Consider the following 10,056-nt stretch of genomic DNA (forward strand, 5'->3'; position numbering starts at 1 on the left):
CATTCTTAAGAACCAGTTCCTGGAATAAAACAAAACATTGTTGGTGGTGGATACTAATGTTTTGTCACAATCTATAAGAATCAAAGTCAAGTTTTGAGTCAGACAACAGAGATACAGAAATTACTGTTGAAGGCTAATAAGCAGGTGTAAGCATTTTTTATTAAATGCTCTACAGAACAGCTCCCAACTGGAAGATAATATTTTAACTGTATATGTATATTTAAATCTCTGAGACCTTTTATATTCTTTTCTCTCATGTGGAACAGTACAAGTGAAGGCATGGCCTTATTTAATAGTTTGAAATGCAGGTGGAGGGTAAACTAGAATTGTGTTTTCTCTCTGCTATCTTTCACATTAAATCCCAGCATGATCTGTTTCTCTCTTTGTGCTGTATGAAAAGTTTATAAGGTCTTATATTGTTCCAGAAATATTGGACTACATAAAAAGGCTTTTATTTTAACAAAAAAAATCATATAAAAATCTATAGAAGAGAACAAGCTCACATTGAGCTAGATTGGGCCATCTTTATGAGAAGACTAAGAATGGTGTTAGCTTAAAAAATTAATAATGATAAACTCAATTATTTACAATGATGAGAAAATGAAGTGAACATTACTGTTATTTTTTTTATCCCACCTTAGGTACCAGTGAGAGCTATTACATCTGGAGAATTCCAAAGGCAAACCTTAACAATTAGAAGGCTCAATGTTCTAGTAGGTATAGTGCAACTTTCCTTATTTAAAGCATCTATTCTCCTCTGTAGACTGCTTTTTAATAAGCATCAAAAAAGTATCAAAGATACACAGTATTTGTTAGATGAAAGCTGCAATTGAGTGGTCTTCATTTTGCCATTGTGCAATGATTCATTTGTGGCTGCTACAGAGAAATGTACTTGACCTTGAATATTGATAGTTTTTATTCAACTAAAATTGCTTTAATTATCGTAATTTTAAGTATATTATCTGGTATTTTCACCATACATAATCATATGTGTTTGAATATGCATAACACCAATCTTCTTTCTTTCTTACAGTGTGCCTAGGTTTGACAGTATAAATCAGAGTGGGAATGGGAAAAATGACATTATTGACTCATATCTGATGTCAGAAACAAGTTTTTAACATTTTGCCATTAAGGATGATAGGTGTTTTTTAATCTGCTATTAGAGTTAGAAAAAGCCCTTTGTGATAGTAGTGTCAAAAGAAGTCAGCACTGGTGAACAGTGGTGGCACATGCCTGTAACCCAAGTACTTGGGAGGCAGAAGCAGGTGGGTCTCTGTGAGATCGAGGTGATCAGCCTGGTGTACAAATTGAGTTCCAGGATAGTCAATGCTGTTTCACAGAGGAAACCCTATCTCAAGAAACAAAGAAACAGAAAAGGAGTCAGCACCATTCTCTGGATTCTGGTCCTTGAATGTATGAAGAAGAGAAGGAGTTGAGTACAAACATGCATACTGATTTTTTCTTTGTTCTTGATCATGGGTGTTACTACATGTTTTGTGTTTCTTCTTTGCTTCCCCACAGTGTTCCCATCACTTTTGTTTCCTTAGTTCATTTATGAAAAGATTTTGAACTCATAAAATTGCCTTCTGAAATACTGAGCCATGGGATTCCTGTGCCTTTAACTGTGGTGAGCAGGAATGTGTGAGTATGCATTTTGTGATTATGTCACTATCATTTCACTCTTCAGTATTAATAACGATGACAGAGAGATGTGTTGAACAGACACAAGGTCCTACAAAGGCTCTACCCTCTCTAGAAAAAATAAATTATATACCTTGTTTAAGCACCAAGTGATCATTGCACTGAGACCTACAAAGCATGATGGAAAATCTCTAAAATATTAATTCCACCATGCTGGAAGATTATGGGACATAAAAAAACTGAAGCTACTGTATTTGAAACTTGCTGTAGAATCATTTATGGGATATAATACTTTTTGTTGTAGAACTATTTTGAATTTCAGCTAAAGCTGTTTATTTCTAAAGAGACATAGTGTTTCATTCCGGAAGGTTTACCTTGTATGATGTGATGTCATGTGGGATTCCCCTCTGTGTGCTGTGAATATATTTTGTTACCATTGGTTAATAAAGAAGCAGCTTTAGCCTATGGCAGGGTAGAATATAGGCAGGTGCAAAACTAAACTGAATGCAGGAAGAAAAAAGGAGGAGTCAGGCAGATGCCATGTAGCTGGTAAAGGAGAAAGATGCTGGAACTTTATCAGTAAGCCACAGCCCTGTGGTGATACACAGATTAGTAGAAATGGGTTAATTTAAGATGGAAGAGCTAGCTAAGAAAATGCCTGAACCATTGGCCAAACAGTGTTGTAATTAATATAGTTTTTTGTGATTATTTGGGTCTGGGTGACTGGGAAATGAATGAGCAGTCTCCATTTACATAATGGTGTCCAACATTTGGCAATGTACATCCAATGTTACATATGTATATACTGTCTCTTTACTCTTCTTCTTCTCTCTTTCAAGCCTAGGTACATTTTTTCAAACACACTGTGTCTCATTTAGAGGTCTTATATGCCTCAATCTCTCCTATTGTGTATCTGCAAATCCTTTTCTGTCCTGGAGTGCTTTCAAAATGGTAAGCAGCTTGGTCTCAGTGGCCCTGCGTGTTGGTTCTGCCTCTCTGGGAACTACCAGGTAGGAGCCATGCTCACCACTTTAACTCTGAGAAGGAGTGTGCAGCACATAAACCCTTTTTATCTGAGTAATAGCTAAATATGCCATGCAGTGTTAGTGTGAAGCCTGGAAATATCTCTGTGTATGGTGGCAGGAATCTGTCCTGTTCTCTTGCCTGTGTACGCCTAGTAGACTTGATCCTGCTGCCTGCCCACGTGGGGGAATTCTGAGCCCCGGGTATGTTCTTAGCTTCTTTACTCTTGATGCCAAGTAGGCACATAAGCATTCTGACCTGATGTGAATGGCAGGCATCAACCAGAAAAAAAAAGAGCTAGAGCTGTTCCTTTAACTAGCACAAATCAGGATTCCCTTAAAGAAACCTCACTGTTCTTATCACTAAAGCTGAGTCAGGAAACCTCTTAAAGGAGCCACATCTCTGCTTGCTGCCAGGAAATAGAGCAAGAAACTGCATTAAACTCTGTTATTTTGTGTGTGTCTAGAATTCCTTCCTAAACTCTCTCAGGTTTTAAGTGGATTTATTTGACCACTTGGGGAGCCAATTTGTAGTAGGAGGCCACTTGTTCATTCCTAGTCACCCAGAACCGAAATAATCACACAGAAACTATAGTATTTAAATCACTGCTTGGCCGATTACTTAAGTGTATTGCTAGCTAGCTCTTCAATCTTTGGTTAACCCATTTTTATTATTTTATATTTAACCATGAGGCTCTTGGCCTACCAGCAAGATTCCAGCTAACAGCTCGCATCTTTCCCCTCTGGTGGCTCCATGGCATCTCTTTGACTCCACCTACTCTTTCTATATCTATCTTGTCCAGACTGGCTATATTCTGTTAAGCCATTGGCTGAAAGCAACTTCTTTATTTATTAACCAATAAAAGCAAATGATGTACAGGACTTCCACACCACAGAGACGTTGATGGGCATTGAAGAAATTCATTGTGGAATTTGCCTTCAATGTGACAAGACTAGCCATTTGGGCAAGAAACTGTTCTTGCCTTGACTGCTTGACAGTATGCTGTATAAACTGGACATGTAGTTCCCACAGAAAAATGACTGCTGAATTTATCAAAAGAAGGTGAGAAAGCTCATCAGTGTTCCTGCTTCATAATAGAGTCTGCCAGACATTCTGCAAAACACAGAAGAAAATGATTGACAAATTTCCAATATAAACAAAACAGTCTTTTAAACTTTCTGCTTCATGAAAAAGTCTGTCTGATATTATGGGCCTATAAGCTGAATATCAATGCACCAATATAACAGAATAAATTCGGGTGATTGTCCAGGCATCGAACTGTCTCTGTCAATTCTAGAGTTTTAGAAGTTGCTTACAATGCACTTCCTGTTTACTCAGGTCATATTGTATCCTTTTGGAGTTTTTGATGGAGATGAAGACAGCTAGTTACAGTTTTCCTTAGTTATCATAAGAGATAAATTAGATATGAAACTTTAGACTCACAAAGATAAAATAGATGATAAAGTATTTTTTTTTAATTTTGCCAGATACAAGAAGACTAAATATTATAATTCTTGCTTGATACCTGTTTAGTTCTATGTTATTTGACTATGTTAAAGTTCAAACCTTTATTTCTATTTAGACAGAAAACTGGAGATGATATGGGATTCCCCTCTGTATGCTATGAATATGTTTCATTACCATTGGTTAATAAAGAAGCTGCTTCAGCCTATGACAGGGCAGAATATAGGTAGGCAGGAAAATTAAACTGAATTCGGGGTGGGGGGGAGGAGAAGTCAGGCAGATGCCATGTAGCTAGTAAAGGAGAAAGATGCTGGAACCTTATCGATAAGCCACAGTCTCGTGATGATACATGGATTAACAGAAATGAGTTAATTTAAGATGTAAGATCTAAGTAGGAATACACCTGAACCATTGGCCAAACAGTGTTGTAATTAATATAGCTTCTTTGTGATTATTTGGGTCTGGTAAACAAACAGTTTCTGTTTACAGTGTTGATATCTTTTTTTTTGCATTTCTGAGAAAAATTTTATTGGCCTTTTGGATAAAATTTATTTGCCAGGAAGGATGATCCCATCGTACTTCTGCTGGAACCAGCGCATGGCTTCTTCTTTGCTGATTCTGTGTTTGGCCCCAATGCAGCCTGTCCTGCGCTTCTTGTCTGCGATGCTGAAACCTGGCCTACCCAGCACCACATAGAAGTCCAGGCCGTAGATCCCAATGCTTGGGTCATATTTGATGCCCAGGTCAATGTGTTCTTGAATCCCAAAGCCGAAGTTCCCAGTATCTGAGAAGTTATTTTTCCGCAACTCATACTCCCGCACCTTCAGGCCTTTCTCCAGAATCTCTTCTGCCTTGGCTCCACGGACAGTACAATGAACAGCAATCTTTTCATTTCTCCTGATGCCGAAGGACCTCACGGTGTACCTAGCATTGGAAAAGACAGGTGTCTAGCCTGTGAGCTGCTCCAACACCTTGGCTGCCCGGGTCAGTCTGTCCCCGCTCTCCCCAACACAGATATTGAGGCAGAGCTTGCGGATGCGAAGTTCCCGCATGGGGTTCTCCTTTTCACCTTGATCTTGCGACATGATGGAGAACAGGAAGAGAGAGGGGTGTTGATATCTTTTCAGGTCTCTCTAGCCTTGTTTTCTTAAATAATTTATTTCTGGTAGGGAATGCCTATTCAGTCTTCGGAGAGAGTTTAGCTGTTTTTCATTTTTACTACTCCAAAGGCACCAGTAGACTTTTGCATTTAAATTGTGTGAAGATTTCACATCTAATTCAAAATATGTCTTTCATCTTAAATGAAGGAAAATAAGCCATTATTGAATGAATTGAGTTTCTGAGTCCCTAAATCTCACAGCAAAAGCTGAAAGGAAATATAATCCTTAGTTTAATTTTCTGCCACCTCAAAGATTATCTCAGATAACGTTTTTAGCGATGTCTCTAGTTACTTGATTTATTGTGCTAAGTATTTTAGTTATAATCAAAGAAATTACTAAACTATGCCAAAGCAGGGGTGGGGGGAACTCTTATCTTTAAAGTCTTAGAAATTTTACAATTTTAGTGTTTATCTTTCAACATTCTTTTTTGCAAGGATGAAATACTGTCTGTACCATTTGACTAAATTTGATATGTATTCTAGTGGCTTGGTAAAGCTGCACCAAAAGATGATAATTGCATATACAATGATGACCCCAACCCTGAGATTATGAACATGTATGTTTCTAATTATTTTAGAGAAATATATAACATAGCTTAATTGATGAAGCTGTGGCCTTGGGAAATGCTACATGGAAATTATGCTCAGATCTATATGAGTTAGTGTATTGGCAACTACCAGTGGATGTGTCTCTAGGAAGAGAGCAACTCAGGCTTGTCTTAGAGAGGTATTCTTTTAGGATCTGTAACTCCATCGATAATGTTCATGATTCTTTCAAGAACAGTTAGTCAGCTGACTTTTAGGTTATCATTTTCAGTATGCTGGGCAAAGTCCACCTGATGAATATTTCAATATATACTTTTGCAAATCTATTTTACAAGAATATAATCTGCACGCCATCACTCTTGTCATGTGTGTAATCACTCAGTAGTATGTCAGGAGGTTATTTAAAAGAAGAACTAATGAGTAAAAAGGGTCTTAGCTGATTGACTTTGCTTACTTTTGGATTTGATTTAGAGTGATTACAGTTAACACTCCTGTGTTAAAAACGCTTTAGCCTACGTTCAGAGTTTCCTCTATGAGTACTTACTAAATCCTCTCACAGTGAGCTCATATTTAAATCTCTTTAATTTATTGATGTGTGTATTGATATTCACAGCACAAGCTGTCTGAAATTCATTCTGCCTTTAAGCTATAAAAACACCACTAGGAAGATGTGCTTATATGTTGACCTACTTTCATGCTTCATTAGTCAGAAACTTGATTATTGATATTTCATGTTATTAAAATAATTTTAGACTTGCAGAGAAACTAATATTCCGAGACATCCCATGTAACTCCCAGGCCCACACATGCATAAGCATCCATCAAAGAATATGTATATTAAATTGATAACCCTAACTATCACATTATAATGCTCTTTATGCAAACAACACCTCAAGTTCATAATTTGCATTAGGGTTTTCTTTTTGTGTTGTAAATTTTATGGGTTTAGGTAAATAAATATTGATATCTATCTCATGTTCTTGTATTTTACACACGATTTTTACTTTTATGTATTATTCCCAAAGTTTTGCCTTTTCTGGAATATCCTGAACTTGGGCTTACATAATAGTATGTAGCCTTTTCAAACTGTATATATTTTTGCTTAGTGATGTACAATACTGAAGGCCAAGCCGAACTCACGGCCGGCAGCCGAGCGGGGGAAGGAGAGGTCCTAAAACCAACCAAACGCTGGGCGCCAAGTGTAGGCGTAAGTCACAAACAATGCCACAGCAGTTTGGAATTATGATTAATAGGGTGGTATTTATTTAAAGGGGAAAAAACTTACAGATCACCGTCAGCCCTCTGCGCAACCAGGAAGGGAGCCTAGTCGCCGGCGGAGCAGGAAGTGAAGAGAGCGAGGAGAGGGAAGTGGCCACTTTTTTAAAGGGAGAGAGACCTCGCCCCAAAGGGCTGGTATCTCAGCGGCTATAGGCTGGAGGAGCGGAAGGACCTCCCGCAACACAATACTTTCCTTTGTGTCTTTTTCTAGTATCACAACTCATCTCTCCCTTGCCTGTCTATAGTTTAGGGATCTATTCATGTACCAAAAGTAACTTGGTTCCTTTGGGGCTTAATTATGGACAAAGAACTATAAATAGAGATGTGCAAATTTTGGCATACACTAGCTTTCAACTTCTTTGGAATAAATGAACATGCCTCAGGTATGTTTGACATCTTTAAAAGTGACAGCACTATTGTGCCTTACCATTATGAGTAGAGAATGATCAATGTTTGTTTCTCAGCACCGTTTGGTGTTGTCAGCGGTCCTGACTTACCATTCTCAGATAGCATTTCTCGTTTTGTACATGTGCCATGTATTGAACACACTTTCCTTTACTATTGTGTCATTTATGCATCTTCTTTCTTATCTGTTAAAGTTATTAACCTTCTTTAAAATTGGATAGTTTTCTTATGAATAGTTTATTCAATGTCTCTCTTTGATTTTTTTCTCTTGGTTTATGGCTTATGTTTTTATCATTCTTTTGGCATTTTTTTCATTTTATAAAATGTTTGCTCAAGTGGAGTTTATGGAGCTGTGAACTATTTCTTTGGTGGTGAGCTTATGCCATCCTGAACCCCATGTGAGCTTTTACATTTTATATTTAGGTCTATGAACTTTTATGACTAGTATTAAGGACTGTGCTGCAATGAAATTATTTGTTTGTTTACTTACCTAGAGATACTCAGTTCTTCCAGCACCTATGCTTACACTAGGTAAGCACCTTACCGCACTGAATAGTCCTAGTTTTATTAAATTTTGCCAGTTCATTTATGAAGCTAAATCATTGCAGCAAAATATTCCTACTGTTAAAGTACTTTCATGTCAAGTGATAAAATTAGAATAATGAATTGACAGAGAGTGAGTTACAGGGAAGGAGAGTTACTTCCAATTAAATCTACATGAAGCTTTCTTTTGCAGTTTACACTTACAGTGAATGTTCCCTAGAAAATATCCATTTTGTTATTTTTATCTCACTAACAACTTCAGGAACAGATGTGTCCTTGCTGGAAGCAAAGTGCGATGATAGTTAAATGGAATGGTTAGCTAGCAGGATGTTTCTGGTTTAATCTTTATTCAACAAAGACAGTCATATTTCTCTGTCTTCTGGGATATTTGGGTCAGCAATGCAATAATCTCACTGAATTGATACTTCCGCTTCAAGTAGAAGATGCACAATGGATTCAAACAATAGTTATTTAGATTCTATTGAGGCTTGAAGATGGTAAGATAGCAGTAGTGAGCAGAACTCCATGGTCTTATTATTCCACCAATAGAGTGTCTAGCTGTTCAATGGACAGGACACCTGTAGCTAAGATGTTACAAAAAACAAGATTACACCTATCAAGGTGGACTTACGAAAAACAATTCAAAATATGGAACTTGCACAAAATCTGGCCTGTGTTCAGTTGCAACTCATGAAAGCTACAAAGAAGAATGCAAGCAAATGTCTGTATTTTTCACCCATTTTCTCTACATTGCTAACACACTACACACACACACATACACACATGCACAACTTTTCAACTTGGATGTACACCTGTTTTATACTTTCCTTTTAACGATTGGCTCCTTGCATTCAGTATCTGAGTTAAATCTGGTCTTTTAGTTCAAGATTTCATACTAGTGAATGAATCCCTGTGGCCCTATTTTAGATTCCAAGAAGAAAGGATTATTCTGGTTCCAGATTCTTGGAATGGGTTTCCAGCTCTCATCCCACCTAGTGCTTTTTGGGAGCTTCGTTTCCAGTATAGCTTTCATAGGCTGTATTAGACACACAGAAAAACAATTTTATTTTCTCTGTATGTACTCCCGTCCTATCTTCCTACTCCCTGACCTTTCTTATTTCACTTAGTTTGATTCCTCTTCCTCTATCCTAACTCTGCCCTTTAAGTAATAGTTTGAAGAATGCCAAAGATAGACTCTGGTGTATTTGAGACCATGGGAAAGTCTGGGGGAGGAAGAACGGGGTAGGAAGCCACCTCACTCTGGAAGTCTGACTCACAGCACACGGGGAAACAGTTTTGTTATTCCTTTGCTTCCATCAATTATAATTAGTCTTATGGAGAGTAAAAATTGTCACTTTGATCAACTCTGCTTTATTTACTTTTAAATTATGCAACAGCAGGTTTCTAAAAGAGCCATTATAACCCACTCATCAAAAATAAATACTGAAAAAAAAATGCCTCTTTACAGCACCTCTCAACCTTTTCTTTCAGGTTATTGTTATTACTTTGTGCTGCCACCAACCCACAGAACTTCTCTTTGCCAGAAACCCACAAACACCAGACTAGGAGGGGACACAAGTAGGTGACCTTTATCTTCCGTCCTGTCTTCCATTTTACTCTCTGGACTTACTCTTAATCCTGTTGCTGCCCGCCAATCTAAGCTCCCCCTCCTTTATCCTGCTTCCATCCCTAGAGAATCAATCGTGCAGTCCCCGGACACCCTAGTTCTTCCATGCCATCCTTTCAACCTTTACTTCTACCCCATCTCCATTACACTGTAGTCTCCACCAACCTTGTAGACCATCTCTCTACCAGGGACCCCACAGCCACGACATTTGGCTGAGATCCGGATGGACCAGTCTCACTGCATCTTAAGATCAGAAGTCATCTTGTTACAAGGTCAAAATAAGTTCATTTGTGTTTACTATAAAACTTAAGTTTCTGGAATTTGACATGTTCCACACACTATACTCTGACCATACCCTGACCTTCTC

At 37.9% G+C, this 10,056-nt stretch overlaps 1 pseudogene; it reads right to left on the bottom strand.

Moving 5' to 3' along the window:
- Nucleotides 1-4,646: 4,646 nt before the first annotated feature.
- On the bottom strand, nucleotides 4,647-5,232 carry LOC101999010 (annotated as a pseudogene).
- Nucleotides 5,233-10,056: the final 4,824 nt, after the last annotated feature.

This window comes from Microtus ochrogaster, unplaced genomic scaffold, assembly GCF_000317375.1.
Source record: "Microtus ochrogaster isolate Prairie Vole_2 unplaced genomic scaffold, MicOch1.0 UNK4, whole genome shotgun sequence".
NCBI lineage: Eukaryota > Metazoa > Chordata > Mammalia > Rodentia > Cricetidae > Microtus > Microtus ochrogaster.